This window comes from Camellia sinensis, chromosome 1 (genome assembly GCF_055761805.1).
Source record: "Camellia sinensis isolate YWXY chromosome 1, ASM5576180v1, whole genome shotgun sequence".
NCBI lineage: Eukaryota > Viridiplantae > Streptophyta > Magnoliopsida > Ericales > Theaceae > Camellia > Camellia sinensis.
Window position 1 is genome coordinate 13,210,976 of NC_138961.1, and position 19,774 is coordinate 13,230,749.

Genomic DNA, 19,774 nt, shown 5'->3' on the forward strand with positions numbered 1-19,774 from the left:
GTGGTAGAGGAGAGGGAGCGGCAGTAGTGGTGAAAGTGGTGGATAAAAGGTGATAGTGGTGCTGGTGGTGATGGCGAAGGAGATTAGTGGTGAAGTTGTGGTAGTGGTAGAAGAGATAGAGTAGCAGTGGTGGAAGAGAGGTGATGGTAGTAGTAGTGGTGGCGATGGTAGTTGTAATGATAGTCGTAGAGGTGGAGTGGCAACAGTGGTAGTAGTAGTAGTGGTAGTGGAATGACATTTGCAGTAGTGGTGAAGATGGTAGAGGAGATGGGTGATGTGAGAGAGATGAGTAAGAGACAGATAGAGAAGAGAGATAAAGAGACAGAGACAGAGTGATAAGTGAGAGAGAGACAAAGTGGTCGCTAAAAGTGCATTTTCTTGTAGTGTCTTAATAAATCAAGAGGGAGCTCGGTAAATAGAAATGAGGGGAGGTGAAGAGTGAACAAAGCAAACACAATAAGGGAGAGAGAGACAAATAGACAAATAGACAGGTAGACAGAGAGAGAAAGAGAGAGAGAAGAGTGATGAGTGAGACAGAGAGAGAAAGAAAGAGAGAGAGACAGAAAAAGAGAGAGAAACAAAAGATAAGCGAGAGATAGACAAAAAAAGAGAAAAAGATAGCGAAAAGAGATGAACGAGAAAGAGACATAGAAAGATAGAGAGATAGAGAGAGAAAAGAGATGATCGAGAAAGACAAACAGAGAAGAGAGATGAATAAGAAGAGGGAGAAGATAGATGAGTAAGAGAGACAGAGAGATAGAGATAAAAAGATGAGCGAGAGAGGCATAGCGAGAAAAGAGATGAGAGAGATGAGCGAGAGAGAGAGAGATAGAGAGAAGAGAGATGAGCGAAAGACACACACACACACACACACACACAGACAAACAGACAAAGAAAAGTGATGAGTGAAAGAGAGAAAGAGAAGAGACAGAGATAGAGACAGGAAGATGAAAAAATAGGTGAAAAGAGAAATGCTATATCAAAAGAAAAAGAGGAATAGTTAGGATATGTGTCATCCCAAAGTCAATCTGACATTGAGACTAATCTAACCATCTCAAACCCAATCCTAAAAAAGTTCAAATTCCAAGTCCGATCACTTAATCCAATAAATATAAACTATTATTTTCTTGAATGTGTATTAAATTATTTAAATCTTTTTATATATCATTGAATTCATAATGTTAATAAAATTAAATGGTAAAATGAAAATGATTTTTAACAAGTGTCTTAATTTAATTCATACAAAGAAGTATATATATGTTTTTTTTTTTTGTCTTATATATATTTTTACTTTGTCTTATAATTAAAATGTTATAAAATTATAATTACTATTTATATAAATAAATGAACTTGGTTGTAACTCTATCTACAGCTTTACTCCAATATTAAATGGGTGCAAAATTTCAACCCAGCCCAGTACTATAGGCAAAATAATTTTTTCAAATCCTAAAAATATTGGCCTGGGTTGAGCGGGCCATTGAGCCGATGGCCACCCCTAGTGTAATGTCACAATTTTTTTATTTATCCAAAATAACCTCGCATAATTATCACTTGTAACTAACATGTGTCCTGCAAGTAATTAAAATTATATTACAATCAAAATTTTTATTTTTATTACACACCCATCGAGCGACTACACACCACTAGTTATATATACCCAAAATCATTTTCCAACAGTTATAGAACACATATGTGTGTACAAATTGAAAACAACAAAACCTTTTGAATCAATACTTGGGCCAAAGGTTTGTGTATGCATGGCATTAATGTGAAGGAACTAGAGTTTCGAGATAGATGCATTTAGTAAATATAGAAATATCACCATCAATATAGTTGAAGTGGACAGAGAGAGCAATGACGAGGTCAAGGATCTTGTACAGAGACACAGGAGTAGAGAGAGACGATTGAGGTTGAAAGAGTAAAAATCCAGCGAGAAAGAACTATCAATGTTGGTCATTTGATAATTTGAGCGAAATAAAGGAGTTTGAGTAAGAAATAGAGAGAGCTGAGGCACAACTAGGCCAAATCGAGGGAAAGAAAATAGAACAGGGAAATAAAAGAGGAAAAGTTTGGAAAAAAATTTAAGAGCACAATGATTTAGTATAAATAAATAAAATCACATCGTAGATAAAATTTTTCAACACATTTTTTATTAAAATTTAGTCAAATTATTTATATGTATGTCTATGTGTATATAGATATTTTAAAATGTATATTGTTTGTATATTACCTTTTTTATTGTATTTAGTAGATATTATGACTAAAATAAATCTAAAATAGAGATATGTGATCAAAGTTGGTTATGAGATATGTGGTTAGTGGTTCTGAGTTGGTTATGATCAAAGTTAGGGGTTATGGGTGAAAATGATGTTAGTTATAAGATGTGATTATGAGATATGTGATGGTGGTTATGATCAAAATGGTATGGTTACAAGCCAAAAGGTATTGGTTATGAGATATGTGATTAGTGGTTATGAGCCAAAAAATGTTGGTTATGAGATATGTGATTAGTGGTTATGAGCCAAAAAATGTTGGTTATAAGATATGTGATTAGTGGTTATAAGTAAAGTGGTGTGGTTATGAACCAAAGAATGTTGGTCATGAGATATGTGATTAGTGGTTATAAGTAAAGTGGTATGATTATGAGCCAAAGAGTATTGATTATGAGATACATGACTAATGGTTATGAGATATATGATGTTAATTATGATCAAAGTGGTGTGACTATGAGCCAAAGGGTGTTATGAGATATGTGATTAGTGGTTATGATACATGTGACGTTAGTTATGAGCCAAAGAGTGTTGGTTATGAGATATGTGGGTAATGGTTATAAGATATATGATTGTTGATTATGAGATATGTGATTTTGGTTATGAGCAAAGTCGTGTAGTTATGAGTCAAAAGGGTGTTTGGTTATGAGATATGTGATTATTAGTTATAAGATATGTGATATTGGTTATGATCAAAGTGATGTGGTTATGAGCAAAATGGTGTTGATTATGAGATATGTAATGTTGGTTATCAGTCAAAGGGGGATTGGTTATAAGATGTGGTTATGAGCTATATGAGTAGTAGTTATGAGATATGTGATTAATGGTTATGAGATATGGGATATTGGTTATGATCAAAGTGGTGTGATTACGAGCTAAAGGATATTGGTTATGAGATATGTGATTATAGTTATGAAATATGTGATATTGGTTATCAACAAAATGGTGCTGGTTATGAGATGTGGTTATGAGATATGTGATGAGAGCTCATAACTAAGTTATGATTAATTTGATTCTAGTTATGAACAAATATGATTTCGGCTCATAACTATAAAAAGTGACCTGTTTACCAGGTCACTTTTAATGATGTGGCTTAATCTGAGCCATTGATTTTCTATGTACCATACATTTTTTAAACAAAATGTACTTAGATTTTCCCTTAACGGAGCAACTTTATTATTTATATCTCACTACAACAAAAAAGCCTTTGGTGACAAACTGATTTTGTCTCCAAACATCAAATTTTTGTCACTAAAGTGATTTGCGACGAAAAAAATTTGTCACCACGTTCGTGGCCTATAAGTCGTTGCTGAAAGTACCTGGTGACGAAAAATAGTTTCGTCGCTAAATGTTGAATTTTTCGTCCCCTATAACATCAATTTCGTCGCCAAAATTAAATAATATTCTATTTTAATTGTTTTTCGCGATGAAATATTTCGTCACCAAATAGATTTTAGTGACGAAAGTTTTCCTCACCAATGATATGGATTAAGGTGACAAAAAAATTCGTCACTAAAATGACCAGAAAAGAAAATTCTTCAATGACAAAAAATATTTTGTCACCAAGTATTTCAATTTAGCGACGAAATATTCAGCAAATATGACGAAATTATTTGTTTCATATTATATCATTAGTGACAAAATTATTCGTCATGTTTTTGAAAACTAATAGCGACATTTTTTATTTTGTCACTAATAAAAATTAAAAAATTTGAAACTAGGGGTACTATTTTCTTCCAATTTTTTTTCTTTTCAATAACAATTCCCTACGCATTTCAATAACTTGTTCAATAAAATATCTATTACAAATCAATACAAAAATCTGTTCATTTTTAGAAACATCACAATCGAATTTCAGCACTATTCACAAAAATACAATATGAACTAAATGCGGATTATAAATATGTCTCTTAATATCCACAAAAAACGTCTACTAATATCCACAAAAATATCATATCAACCGCATGCGGATTACCAAACACATCTCCTAATATCCAACGACAAAACATGTCTACCAATATCAACAAAAGTAAAATATCAAGGGCGGATTAGCCAACATGCCCTGTAATACCAACAATAATATAAAATTTACAACGCAACCAAAATACATGTAAGGTAATATGAACAAAAACACAAAATGAGCTACCATCTGCCCTCCAAATTACCAAACATGTCCATATCAAATATTGAATCTGCAAAAAAATGAAACACAAAAAAAAAAAAATGCAAGTTAGACAATTATTATCTATCCATAAAATATACAATTTAACATGCATTTTTCGAATTAATTTTCAAATTAGGAGTCCGGTGCAAGTTTCGTAAGTTTCCACAACTTACATTGGTCCCTCCCGACGTGTTTGAGGTGTTCCCCGGGCCGTCCCGTGGCTGTTGCACGATTTTGGCCCCCGAAAGTCTATTTTCAAGCTTAAGTGTAAAAAAGTGCAATTTTGGACTTCGTTTTCAAACCGAGAGTCCCGTGCTAGTTCCGTAAGTTTCCACAACTCACATTGGTCCCTCCCGAGGTGTTTGAGGTGTTTCCCGGGCCATCTCGTGGCTGTTGCACGATTTTGGCCTCCGATGGCCTATTTTCAAGCTTAAGTGTGAAAAAGTGCATTTTTGGACTTAGTTTTCAAACTGGGAGTCCCATGCTAGTTTCGTAAGTTTTCACAACTCACATTAGTCCCTTTCGAGGTGTTTGACATGTTCCCCGGGCCGTCTCGTGGCTGTTGCACGATTTTGGCCTCCGATGGCCTATTTTCAAGCTTAAGTGTGAAAAAGTACATTTTTTGACTTAGTTTTCAAATCGGGAGTCCCGTGCTAGTTCTGTAAGTTTCCACAACTCACATTTGTCCCTCCTAAGGTGTTTGACGTGTTCCCTGGGCTGTTTTGTGGCTGTTGCACGATTTTGGACCCCGATGGCCTAGTTTGAAGCTTAAGCGTTACAAAAGTTCATTTTTTGACTTAATTTTTAAACCGGGAGTCCCCTGCTAGTTCCGTAAGTTTCCACAACTTACTTTAGTCCCCCCCGAGGTGTTTGAGGTGTTACCCGGGCCGTCTCGTGGCTGTTACACGATTTTGGCCTCCGATGGCCTATTTTCAAACTTAAGCGTTAGAAATGTTCATTTTTTGAGGGATTCATGTAAGTGCAACTGTTTAATGACTAAGCGTTAGAAACTTTGGAGTGTCACGATTCAAATAAATTGATATGCAATTAATACAAAGAATTTAAGGGATTCATGTAAGTGCAACTATTTAATGACTAACTTGGTTTGACACGAGTACATATACCATGCACATCAAAATATGTAAATTTCTTATGAACTTAATTGTTGAAATACTGTATTTGAACATCTAATAAGCACAAGGTGTAATAAAAAATAATGTGGAACAGTAAAGCATGTAATTTGATTAGTATAAAATTAGTATAAAGTCCTATAACAGATTTATATTGAATGGGAAAAAAATACTAAAGCCATAAACTTAAGAATATTACATTTTGAAGTCTTTCATACCCCTACTGGCTAAATTTTGTGATTTATGTTTGCTCACCAAGAGCTGCTTGAAGTCTCCAAACCTGACATGCAAGAGAATCAAGTGCAAAACAGGAAAGAAACACAATCAAACTCGAGCACTGTGTAATACAATAATTGTAATGAACAAAGAGACTTGATCATTTGGGAGACCCCCAAAAGAAAATTTATAACGAAAACCAAGAAAATAATGACTTAAAACTAGTAAAACGTTAAAAGTTAAGAGTACAAATCAAAAAAAGTATAAAGTAAGATCCGGAAAAAAAAAATTCTTAGAATTTGTTTATTTTTAAATACGTGAAAGGATAGTAAATAACAACTCCATAATGTTAAAAGTTTTCTTCATGGAATTCATCAATGAATGAAATTCAATAAGTAGACTCACAAAGTTGTAAGTGAATATCTGCTTTGAAAAGGTGATAGTCAACGAATCAGAGGAATTAAATAAAGAGAAGTGCAATGAATATATGCTATAAAGAGGAATTAAATAAAACTTACATGGCCACCCAAAAGTTACATATGCATCTTAGTCAACCTTAGTAGTCCCAAAGACTCGTTCATAGACAGTACGACCATACTTAATAGATATAAAATGGAAAGGGGATACTATGAGATATATGATCACCTCCTCCACAAGATCCTTCTTAGGCATTTTCTTCACTATTTTAGGAGGATAGCCACAAAAAGTGTTATAACTGCATATATAGGACTTAAGAGTGAAGGACGCCTATTACAAACTACATAATGACTCCCATCTAAATTCCCATAACTGACAAATCCTTAAAGAACCCATCTAAATATTACAATAAGGAACCAAAAACCTACAGGAGACTCGAGCAAAAAAATATGGATAATTTTAAGTTGGAAAAGTATACAAGGACAGCAAGATATGGCAAATAAACTAGAATATTTGGATAACTTCCTAATAGCCAATCTCCATCAGGAAAACATAAATATACTGCTGATGAACAAACTTAATTCAGGGGAAGGTCAACAACAAGAAGTTTGGGGGCTAGCGTAGATTCACTGCTATCAGAAGCAAGAAGTTTTCACTCAACAACATATCAAAGTAGAGAAAATCTGATTAAGTTGGGGACTTGGGTCACACTAACCATGGTTGCAAATAATCACTATGATCAAATATGATACATATATATATATATATATATGGAGAAATTAGACTCCTCAATTAGCATGACTATTGTCAAGAAAATTGCCATGTACAAAAAAGCACGAAAATCTGATGCTCTTCCATGCACCACGCATTTTTTCTTTCATCATAAATTCAGCTACAACTAATAGTGATAATAATCAATTGATGTATCATAAATATTTCATATTTGAATCTGCAATCATATATCCCACAACAATCATAGCAATCTACACACAGAAGGATATCACCAGGTCCAATTACATCAGACTCCATAATTATTTAACAATAAATAAATAAATAATTCACCAGCCAATCAATTTCCCTCTCTATCCGTTAACAGTCAATGCATTTACACACGCATAAACATACCAATGCAAACATACATATGTAATATTCGACTTCATTAGCCAATTTCACAATGGGAAAAATTAACAATTAGCGATCAAGTTGGGAAAATTAAATAGGAAAACCCATCAACATTGAGCATCAAACTCACAAAACTTAAAATTTTAACTCACAAACTTCAAGATCGCTGCTGCAGAACTCATCGGTGCGACTGAGACAAGCGAAGAGGCTGGAGTCCCACTGAGCTCGACGCAAAGGTTCGCCCATAACGCTGCCGTGCCCTAGCGGTAATCCGTCGGTGGTCCAATAGGGGTTGCTGGAAGCTGCTTTTCTGTCGCCGCAGCAGGCATAGGAGGAGGAGGAGGAGCTGCGATTGGCTTGGTGGCTCTCTTCTCATCGTCGTCTACGCTAAGTGCCTTAGAGTAATGGGGGCTCGATTCCTCTGGATTTTCCATTGAGAAGTAGAATGAAACCCTAAAAAATATAAATGAAGAGAAAGAGGGAGAGGGGTTGAGAAAATAGAGAAAGAAAGGGTCAAACGCTTTTATCCCCCTAAATATTTTATTAAATTTTTTTTAATAACTGAAAATTATTTTTTGACAATAAAAAAAATTATTTTTAATTCGGCGACTAAATAATTTTAGCGGTCAAAACTCATTTTTTGGGGACTATAAATTTTTTAATAGCTGAAAATAAATTTTTATTTTTCATTCGATAACTAAATAATTTTAGTTGCCAAAACTCATTTTTTGGCGACTAAAAAAATTTTTTAGTCGCCAATTGTGGCATTTTTAGCGATTAAATTTTTTTTTAGTGGCCAATAATCAATATACCCTGACTAAAAAAATTAGTAACTGGAATTTTTTAATATTTTAATCAATTAAAAAAATAATTAAAATATTAAAAAAATTAACAAAATAAGGATTGAAACTTGAAAAATAGTTTTCGAAAACTGAAACCAAATGAAATTGATTCAAACTCACCTATTTAATAAAGGGGCTTAAATGGGTTTGGTGAAGGTGGAGTGCTAGTGGTGGTCGTAGTGGAGCGGCGACGGTGGAAGTGGAGTGGTTGCAACAGTAGTGGTAAAGTAAAAGCAGTGGTGGTGTAAGCAAAATGGTAGCGGCGGCGGTGGTAATGGTAGTGGTGGGGCAGTGGTGGTGGTGGAAGTAGTAAAGAGTTGATGATGGTAATGGTGGTGATGCAGTGGCGGGGGCAGCGGTGGTGGAGTAGCGGCGGTGGTGGAGTAGCGGCAGTGGTGGTACTAGTGGTGGTGAAGTAGTAGCGATGGTGGTGTAAAGGTGATGGTGGTGGTGGTAAAGTGGCAGTGGTGGTAGTGGTGGTATTGGTGATAGAAGAGAGTTAGTGGCGACAGTGGTAGAGTGGTGATGGTGGTGGTGGAAGATAGGTGGTGGTAGTAGTGATAGTAGTGGTGGAGTGACAACGGTAGTGGAGTAGTGGCTACAGTGGTTGTGGAGTAGTGGCGGTTGTGGCGATGGAAGTAAAGGAGAGGTGGTGGTGGAGTAGTGGCAGCAGTAGCGGCGGTGGTAATGGATCCGTGGTGGCAGAGATGGTGGTGGTGTTGGAGTGGTGGCAATGATGGTAGAAAAATCCATTTAAACAAGTACTCATGCCTAACCCAAAGAGGGCTTTGCAAAATAGGAACTGATTTAGGCAAACAAAGAAGGCTTCTCACTTATAGGATGAAACTACGTCGTTTTGCATAATAAAACTATAGGAGACGAAATTATTTCCTCACGGAAAATTTTGTACAATGGTGACGAAAATTTTCGTCTCTAAAATGGCGCCAAATATCCTGCAAAATTTTCCAAGGGCGGGAATTTTTTTTGCGATGAAAAATAAAATATAGAGACGAATAAAATTTTCGTCACCAATTGTTTTATTGATTTTAAGCATTTGGTGACGAAATTTGGTTTTTCTCTCTAAAAATACTACAATTGGAGACGAAATCTTACTTTTATCTCTAAAACAAGTATATTTGGAGACGAAATTTTTTTTCGTCATGCGTTTTCCTCACCAAAGACCTTTTTTGTTGTAGTGTTCAACATACATTTCAATATTAAATAGATGCTAACATTATTTTTTTCCTTTTTTGTTCACAAGACTTGTGAATTATTGATAAAAGGAGGTCAAAATATTATGTGAAATAAAATCTTAAATGAGCTCAATGTAACTATGTCAAACTTATGGGGCTTGATGTATTTTCTTCAAACTTAAAGAGGTTAATGTAATAGAGAGGTTTCTCTCCAGTTCGTGATCAAACTTGAGGGTGTTGTCCCATTTCGATGATTCAAATCATTCAATTTTTAGAATCCATTGAGTACATCATCTTTGCAAAAAATCACATTGATCCGATAGAATATAATACTTGCACTTGTTTGGCCTGCTTATGGAGAATAATCTAGCCAGGCTTGAGAGGTCCTATTGAGGATATAAGTAATAAAGTTATCCCTCTACTAGCTTAAGCTTTTAGATGACATGATCGTTGAAATTTTAACAACTACAATAGAAAAATAAAGAGAAAACGGAAAAAAGGAATTCTCCATGAAAGTAAAATGAATATTCATTCCACGAATCATATTGACTATTCCCAAGTTATTGCCTCTTGAGGAGATGACAAATGGGAGGTGGGAGGGAGACAAGAACCAAAACAAAAAATGGTGGAGGTAACATATATTTTCCAAATATATAGCATCACCATTTCAAAGAACTAGTTTTCAACTTTAATTACACTTTTTTTAGATTATGCATACTTAGGCCTTGTTTGTCATATACTAAAAAAGCCAAAAGTCAAAGAGTCACTATCCTATTTAAGTCACATCACCTCTCTACCACATCGCTTCAAACCCAACCCATATTTCGTAAAAAGTCAAAAAGTGCACTTATTTAAAACATCCCAAACAATCCCTTACAAGGACATGTCTGTTAGGAATTAACTCTTCCTGTCTAAGATCGGTGAGACACGAAATAACAAATAAGAAAGATAAAATGAATCAAACAAATTACACACACACACAAGAACACAAGGATTTACGTGGTTCACCTCAAAATAGGGCTACGTCTATAGCTGTTCTGGTTTTTACTATGATCAGAAAACAACACAACTCTTAACGTAAAATACAGGCCCCCTTTATAGGAAAATGTTTGGGACCCCTACAAAAGATGACCCCCACTAATGTATTGACCATTGATGTGTTTAAATTTTTTTTGGGAGTTGTGTCTGACAGTGACATGAATGGTTCAAATTATTTTTCGGGTTGTGGGGGTTGTATTTTGTGGGGGTCTCTATTGTTTTTCTCATCTTTGCTTTTGACCACCATGTCATCTATGTAAGCCTCTATTGTTCTGCCTAATAATGGTTCAAACATTTTGGTGACCATCCGTTGGAATGTAGCCCCTGTATTCTTTAGACCAAAGGGCATGACCTTGTAACAGTATAGTCCTCTAGGTGTTCTAAACGACGTGACCTCCTGGTCTGGCTCATACATAGCAGTCTGATGGTAACCCCGACACGCATCGATGAAGTTAAGTCGATTATGCCCTGCTGTCAGGTCCACTAGTTGGCCTATCCATGATAGGGAAAAACTGTCTGTTGGGCATACTTTGTTAACTATTTTGTAGTCCACGCAAACGCGCCATTTTCCGTTCTTTTTTGGCACTACTACAGTGTTAGAGATCCACCTGGGATAGTGTACTTCTCTGATTGCTCTTGCCTCTAGTAAGTTTCTCACTTCCTCCACCACTATCTCTGTGTAATGGAGTGCCGATCGGCGAGTTCACTGTATAATTGGCCTGGCAGTTGGATGGACATTAAGTTGATGGCAGATGAAATTAGGGTCAATGCCAAGCATGTCGTACGGTGTCCAGGCAAAAACTTCAATGTTAGAGGTTAAAAATTCCATGACTTCTATTCTCTCAGTGCTGGACAAAGACGAGTAGAGCAAAAAGAACTTTTCTGGGTTCTTTTCATCTATCCTTACCTCTACCAAGTCTTCCATTGCCTTATGTTCGGATGCTTTGCTGACATTTGCAAACAGTTTGTTGTTTTCTGGCTCCTCTACCATCTGTACAAACCCTTTTGCAGCACGATTGTCGTTTACCGTGACGAAGCACTATTTCGACATGATTTGGTCTCCTAAGACTTCTTCAATTTCGTTAGGGAACCGTAGTGCCTGATTATAAGTTGATGCCACCGAATGCATGGCGTGCAACCATGCTCTTCCCAAGATTATGTTATAAGTGGAAAGGACCTTCGATACCCAAAATTCCACATATTTTGTCATTGTTCCTGCCTTGACGGGCAGAATTATCTTGCCCACTGGCCATTCTGACATTGAGTTAAAACTGACGAGGGGAGATGTCGCAGGCACCAAGTCTTTGTCCTCCAATTTAGTTGTTTAAAGGTCTCGTAGTACATTATCTCGCATGAGCTTCCTTGGTTAATCAGAATCCGTTTGATGTCAAAATTCTTGATGCGCAAAGTGACCACCAGTGCGTCATTGTGAGGGCAATGTAGCCTTGCTATATCCCTATCTGAGAAGGATATGACGTTCGTTGCCTCCGTTTTTTCCCTTTTGACGATAGGTTGTGCACTTAGTACCTCCCTCAAGTGCTCAGCCTTTTTAATTATCCCTCTGAGCTCACATACCCGCTCAAGTTCAAAAATCTGATGTATAACATTGATTATGCCTTGGGGTGGACCGTCGATCGGCATCCCGCTCGGCCTGCTGTGGTCCTGGGGGGCTGGCTATGTTCCCCCTTCTATATACTGGTCCAGGTGACCAACAACCACTAACTCCTCTAAATGTTGCCTCAATGGTGTACAATTTTCAGTGCAGTGCCCCTTTTCATCATGGAAGGTGCAACGGTACCTCTTATCGTAACCTCTTTGTGCTTCTCCCAACTTGGCTGGCCGCCGAACGAAGGGTTCATCGCATATCTCGCTAAGAATCCGGTAGATAGGTTTGTTGAATACTGTGGTAATAGTAGTACGGACTCTCAACTTCCTTGTTTGGGGGTCCTCTCTATTGGCTCGTCTGCCTCACCCATTCTTGCTTAGCTATTCTGCCGTGTTGACTTTTACTACAATCTTTTTATTCGGCATCGCTGTTGTGCCAGATTTTGCTTTAGCGCGGGCGCTATCTTCTTCTACCTGGATATGTTGACGCACTCTCTCTATTAGGGCCTTCATCGTAAGGGGTGGCATCATCGCCATTGAATCCCTCAACTTGTTACTGACTGGTAAACCCCGTTTGTTCTGTACGATGGCGAGGTTTGTAGGGCAATCCCCAATCTGGTTGAAAGTCTCCTAATATCGACTGTTGTAAGACCTTAATGTTTCCTTCTCACCCATGTCAATGGAGAGTAGCTAGTCAATCTCCATTGGTGTCTAGGTATTTGTTCTGAATCTAGTCATAAACGCCTTTGCCAACTGCACCCATGAGGCTATGTTGCATTCTGGCAACCTTTTGAACCATGTTAAACCCAGGTCACCAAGGCTGGAAGGAAACAGGATACACATTAGAGCCTCGTTTCACCGGTATACTGCCATAACCTGGCGAAAGCGGTTTAAGTGCATGTAGGGATCTGACTTCCCCTCATAAGTAGTGAATTTGGGCTGGTGGAAACCTGAGGGTAGCGATGCGTTCTCAATTGTCGGAATGAACGGCGAGCTCTGTAACCTTGCTAACACTTTATCTGCTGGTTCATACGCAAGGCGCGGCATTGGCATCCCTACCTCGACACTCCTATGTGTCCTAGGGGCCAATTGTTACAGGGCTGAAACCCTACGAGGGTCGTGAGCCCTGGCCTGGTGTCCTCCTTCCATCGGGCCCTCTCCTTAAGCACTGTTCGCAGATATGCTGACCTAGGGAACTCCATGTGCCTAGATGTCATTTGGTGCATATGTGAGGGCCGATAGCTACTTCCTTCCATATGCGACCTTTTAGTCCTCATTCTCTCAAACTTGGAGTAACGAGTCTTGGAAGTCCTTGATTGAGTGTCGCTTGTTTTGAGGCTCCTACTTTCAGCTTGTGATAGTGTGACTAGTCTGTCACGATCTTCCGAGTGGTAAGAGAGCGTATTGCCTTTGCGCCCTCTTCTGTCGCCACCCCTTTACCCTTTATCTAGCGCTTCATAGTCTCCATGTTTGCCGCCATCCTCCTTATTAATTCGTCTTGCTCCCTCACGCGATCCTCCAGAACCTGAGGATCCAACCTCCACCTCTGCCTTTCAGGACTTTGAGAGCGACGAGGACCGGTGCCCCATCTCTCCTATGTGTCCCTCTGGGAGTTCCGTTGCTGGGGGTCTAATTCTGCCATGGGTGGGATAGAAGGTAAACCTTCGGGCCTTCCGCCCCCCTCCAAGCTTTGCCCATCAATAGCAGATTGTGGCAAATCTTCATTGTACGCCATTGATTTCAACTAATGAGGAAAACTTGATCAAAAGGTCTTGTTCTTTATTCTTCTCACAGATGGCGCCAATTCTACGAGCACGAAATAATCTTCTCGTATAATCCTGTTGATCAAGTTTGCACTCCTTCAAATGTCGTCGCTTTACCACATGAAAACAAAAACGTGAGCTAGCCGGCGGTTGTGTGTCGGAAACCTGTCCGATGCCTAAGTCAGCAAATAGACAATAGATACAAAAACTCTGTGTATTTGAGAGTAAAAATTGTGATACCTGTACATAAGTCCTATCATGAGCTTTTATAGATTCCACTTGGCACAATCTTAGTATGACTTCAACTCTCTTTAGTAGAGTCCTCCTAGGAATCACAAAGATAATGCTTATCTTTTTACACCCTCCTCACCGCTTAACCATGTGAGACGGTTTAACCATGGTCTGGTAGCAGCACAACCGAGCTATCACTGCCTTACTTTACACCAGTTTTAACCGTGCTCACTTAGCTCGGTGTTACCTTGGGCATACAGCTCGGTTCTCCTTCCACCTATATCTCGGTCCAGAGCACCCAGACTAGGCTACTAGCAAACATCCTTGACCGAACTAATGGGACCAAGGACAAAGCTATGCAGGCCATTACCTCGGCCTATAGCTCGGTCCATTTTCCATTTGGTTTTAGCTTGGCCCAAGTTCACACAAAAATTACCCTCTCATATAATGATGGTGTTGGGTGATATATAGAAAAATCAGACCTCTCTAAAAGAGGATAGGTTAGTGGAGAAGCCCTATAAATAGAGCTTGATGTGCTCACATTTTCTATGTAAGAAATCTAGACTTGTAATCATTTGCATTAAACAAGTTTTATCATATTGGCACTATTATCCTACTTTTCTTTCTAAATTACCGTCCTAGCTTGCCCAAACTCTTATCAAATATACTTTGCATCCCAACAGAAGGTGTATATGAGGTCTCTCTCTGAGTTTCATACGTAAGCACAAATTTTTTTCTTTCTTTTAAATTTTTTTGTAATTAGTCTCTTAAATTTGTCCCCAAAAAACACATGGCTTTTTATTATTTAGATTGAGAAAAGAAACTAGTATAATTTACTTTGAGTTTGCTACAAGCGAAATTTTGATAAAAGTGTAAAAAGCCTAATTAACAATAGAAAATCTTAACAATAATGCAGTACACCTTGATTCTATTGCCAAATTGGAGTTAAATCTTTTAAGCTCGTCTAATATAGTTAAACGTGATTCAGATTCAACTAAAAAATAATGGGATGCAACCCATGGATCATCAGAATACCACAATAGGTGACAACCAAGAGAACAATACAGATGCAAACAAAACGATCCTCGTCACAAAACAAGTTAGGTTAGTGCGATTCAGGGATATAGTGGAAACTACTATATTTGCAGCTCTTTACGCTTTGCCTAATCAGCATGCTGGGTATGAAAAGCTCATACTCAAAGTTAGAGATATATTGCACCGTAACATGTGGCCATCTCACTTCTTTTCGTTCATATTGTTCACATTTGGGTTTTCATCTGGTTTTCTTGCGGCAATGATTCCACTATGGAAAATGGTTATGGAATGGTCATTTTATTTCCGAGCTTTTATGCTTGTTACTACGACTGGATTCTATGTCATTTTTTGTGTTATATTGAATTAGAAGTTGCCAAATTTCACCTTAGGCAACATTCTAGATTTCTTGGTGGTGTGGCTGCTTGGCTGTTCTTTGGTCTTCTTGGAAGTTGCAACATATGCTATAATATCGAAGGCCTCCGGTCAAATTGTTTCTTCATATTGTCAATAAGAATTGGAACTAGCTTTTCTCCTTTTGGAGTGAATTTTGGTTCAGTTTAGATCTAACTAGACTAACACTAGAGCCCCCACTACAAAAGGTATAGAAAAAATGTATGTGTTAACACTAGAGTCCCTACTATAGAGGTATCCTAATTGACTAAAGGTAGCACATTGTTTTCACATGGGTCCTATTGTGCTCACATAATGAAGAAGATAGCAAATGACCATGTTTGTGTTTTGAGAGAAAGAAATGCAGCTGATGATTTATTGGCTAACCTTGGAAGCCTACCCCAGTCTAGATTTGGAAATTTATACTTTAGTCATTTGTCCTAGTCAAATATTGCTCTTCTGTCTTGTTTGTTTGCTTGCTTTTGTTGCCCATGTACTGGGGGAAAACATTGCAATCTTCACTTGATGTTTGAGTAATTTTTTTGTTTGGCAAACCATATAGTGCACAGGGTATGTATCATATGCCATATAAAGATTTATGGTCTTAATAATCACTCGTGTTAGTCTTTGGTTATGTGATTTTGTGGTGTTAAATCTGTAGTGTAACTCGTTATGACACTTTTGCAGTAGTTGGCTATGATACTTTTGTGGTCTTCTTTTGTTATCACCCAAATTTGTTTTAGTTATACCACTTTGTAGTATTTGTTTATGAGACTTTTTTGATTTTTTGTTATGAAATAATTTGGTTTTGTTATCAGATACAAACCATATGTGTCTTTTCAGGGGTGTAGTAGTTGAAACTGTTTTTGTTTTGTGACTTCTTTTGTTTTCAGCAATGTTACAATCCCCTCAAAACAAAAATGATGAGTATTCGTTTGAGTTGGTTTTAACTGTCAATGACTAGGGTTGGCTTAAGCCTAAATTAAACAAAGTAAATGTGATGTTTTTGTAAGTATATTGAGTCTACCATTTTCTTTTTTAATAATTTCGAAGGCCCTCAAGTTTTAACTCTCTTATTCTCAAGACCCAAAAGATATACTCCTTATTTAAACTTTGTGGTGATTGATATGAGATTTCTGTGACATAAATGATCTAAATTAGTTTTAGTTATAAACCCAAGTCATTATAGTAGGCTTTGTGTCGTTTTGTTAAGAATCAAAGTTATACATTAGACTTTGATAATTTCGTTAGGAGGCTTGTATGATATTTTGTTATGAACTAATTTGATTTTAGTTAAAGTTTTGAACCATCTACACATTTCATAGGTGTGTATAATAGCATTTTTCAATATCTAATAGAGAGATAAAGAGAAAGAGAAATCTGTATACATTACATTGAATGAGACAATTAACAATACAATAGAAGAGACTTATTTATAGGTTGAGAATGAGTAACCTATAAGAAAGTTAACTATGGTAATGCACAATATATGGCAACACAACTATGTATAGCTAACACCCCCCTCAAACTCAAGGTGATAATGTAAATATCAACTTGAGCTTGGAAATAAGGCAGAAAAGTGTTCTGGAAGATGAGCCTTAGTGAAGATAGATATTATTTTATAGATCTTGATGATAGGATTCTAAAAATACTAATTTTATTAAAAATCGATATTTAGATCAAAAGTTATATCATTTTAAGTTTTTAAAATATTAAATTAGCCACTAAGAATATTCTGATAATAGTGATGAATGCTGAATTTTTCAAGATTTTTTTTTTAATATTTATCCTTAATGTATTAAATTTTATTATAAGGGGATTTGAACTAAATTTTCCAAACACTTTTGGCACTAGGTTTTAATAAATATGTATGTAAAGTTTATCATATTAGTATACTACCATACTAGGTAATTATGTGGATTGAGTTAAAAGAAGTTGTAAAATTATAAATTGTAAATTGCAAAAAAAAAAAAATATCTATATAATAAAACAGAACGATTTTTGAAAATATATAAAATGTATCAAAGATACATTTCGGTTGAACAACTGAGATGAATCCTAAATTTATATTAATGGTTCAGATCAACAATAGTTCCCTCCCAAACATTTCTCTCCTAAGCTTCCCATCTACCCACGTCTCCTCACATTCCTTCTCTCTCTGTCTCTCTCTCTCTTTCTCTGTTCTCACCCGCGTCTCCTATCATTCCCTCTTTATCTCTCTCTACCTCTCTGTTCTTCTTCTTTCCTACCCTCCATCTTTGCTTGCTCCCGAAACTGCTCTCCAGTCCTCGATTCCTGCCTCTCGAATTCGTCTTGCAAGGTAAGATTCTCTCTATTGGGCTATGTTTGTTTTTTAATCGAACCCTCCCTCTTTGCTCGCTCCTAACGCTTCGAACTCGGCTCGTAAGGTAAATCAACATAATCAAACAGATTATTTTAGGGTTTTGTTTACGGGTTATATATTTGTAATTTCTACCAAATCTTGTGAACATATCTGTTCATGTTGTGGTTATCTTCATCATAGAATGCTCTATTCCAAGCATAAATTGGGGTCTCTCACTCCACTACAACCAAGACAACAATACAAGTTGAAAATCTTTCTTCGTTAAGTCGACAGCTCCGAAGTGAAGGAGATTCCAAGATTCAAAGTGAAGAACCCTAATCGTGAGTGAACTAAAACCTTAATTTCACTTAATTTTGAAGAATCCTTGACTACTACTAAATGTTTGATTGCTAATGAATAGAGTTTGTTGATTCTAATTTCATGATTGGCATATATCAGCTCTCAAATTATATTCTTATATTCTTATTTTTTTAATCCATAATGGTGGTTATCACTTGGCTGGTGATGTTTTTGAGTTTGTTTCATGGTTGCTCATGGTTGTTCTGATTCAAAAAATAGTATAATGATTTTGTTTTTTTTATAGATTGGGGTAAATAGTATAATGATTTCTTAATGGTAATTTTTTTTTTTTCAGTTAAATTCTCAACCTTAGAACTTTCTTTATTTTTTTAGAAAATTTGTGTTAGAATGTTTGGTGCCACTTCTGCCAACAACTTATTAGATTTTGCTTAATTATGTTGTATGTGTATTTCTTTTTTGGTTCTAATTTTGTTTGCACATTATATCATTTAGTTTTCACTACTCATGGATTGCAATGTGCGACAGGGAAATTGCTCTCATTGTTGTTATTATTATTGTTTTATTTCGCTTCAGGTGTCGTCTGTTGGTTTCAATCACAATCTGAATTCTACAAAGTTTCAATCAAGCATTTTTGGTACTGTTGTTCTTGGCAAGCCATCTTCCTTACAGTTGAGTAATCCACTGTTTCTTCTGTGTGCAGTTGAGTAGTGTTTGCTTATATTGTTATGAACACAAAATGATTTGGTCCAAACCATACAGAAAATGTATTGCTAGGAGTATGCAGCCTATCAAAGCAACTACAATACCTTCTACAGTTGTTCTTCAACCAACATCACGTACTATTCTTTGTTTCAGTTGTTTATTGACTATGTATGTAATTTATTTTCCTTCGATAAAAATTTGACCTTGTAAGTAATTGTTGGTGTATGATCCATAGCATCCTTGCTAGATTAAGAAGTTATTTTGACTAACAAAACCGAACTAACTCAAATTGCTTACTTTTTCAGGTTTTGGTCAGATTTGAAGATTGGTATTACGGATAGCAACATCTAAGGATGACATGGATGTTGTAGCTATCAATGATCCTTTTGTTGATGCTAAGTACATGGTAAGAAATTGTGCTTTGCTTCTATTTTCTTTGGGTTCCTCCCCAGACATCTTGAATTGTTTTACACGTAATGTATTTTCAGTAGTAACATAATCTCCTTTGTAAGCTAAACTTAGCAGTTCTTGGCAAGCTCAAGTTGCTAAAAGATAATTGTAGCTCATTTGATGACCCAAGTTTGAATCTGAATTGTACATGTTGTTCTTGGTGTATGATCCCAAGCATCCTTGCTAGATTAAGAAGTTTTTTTGAAGGATGAAGGATGAGAAATTGTTTGAGGAGGTTTTTTGGGTTCATTAAATCATTTGGAATTTTAAAGTTTTTTTAAAGGATAAGGATGAGAAGTTGTTTGGGTAGACATAACTAATTAAGTTAAGAAACACAAATCTAATTAATTGTATCATCTCTCTCTTACTTTGGTTTCCATGAATGGGTGTTTTCTATAGGTTTATTTTCTATGGTGTATCTTTATTTGGGGTTTTATGAAATGGTTCTTTTAATACATTTGGGGTTTTATGAAATGGTTCTTTTAATACATTTGGTTCAATTCTGGGTAACATCTACTTTCGGTGCAATGTTTGGTTGCTAAGAATTTAAAGAAAAAAAAAA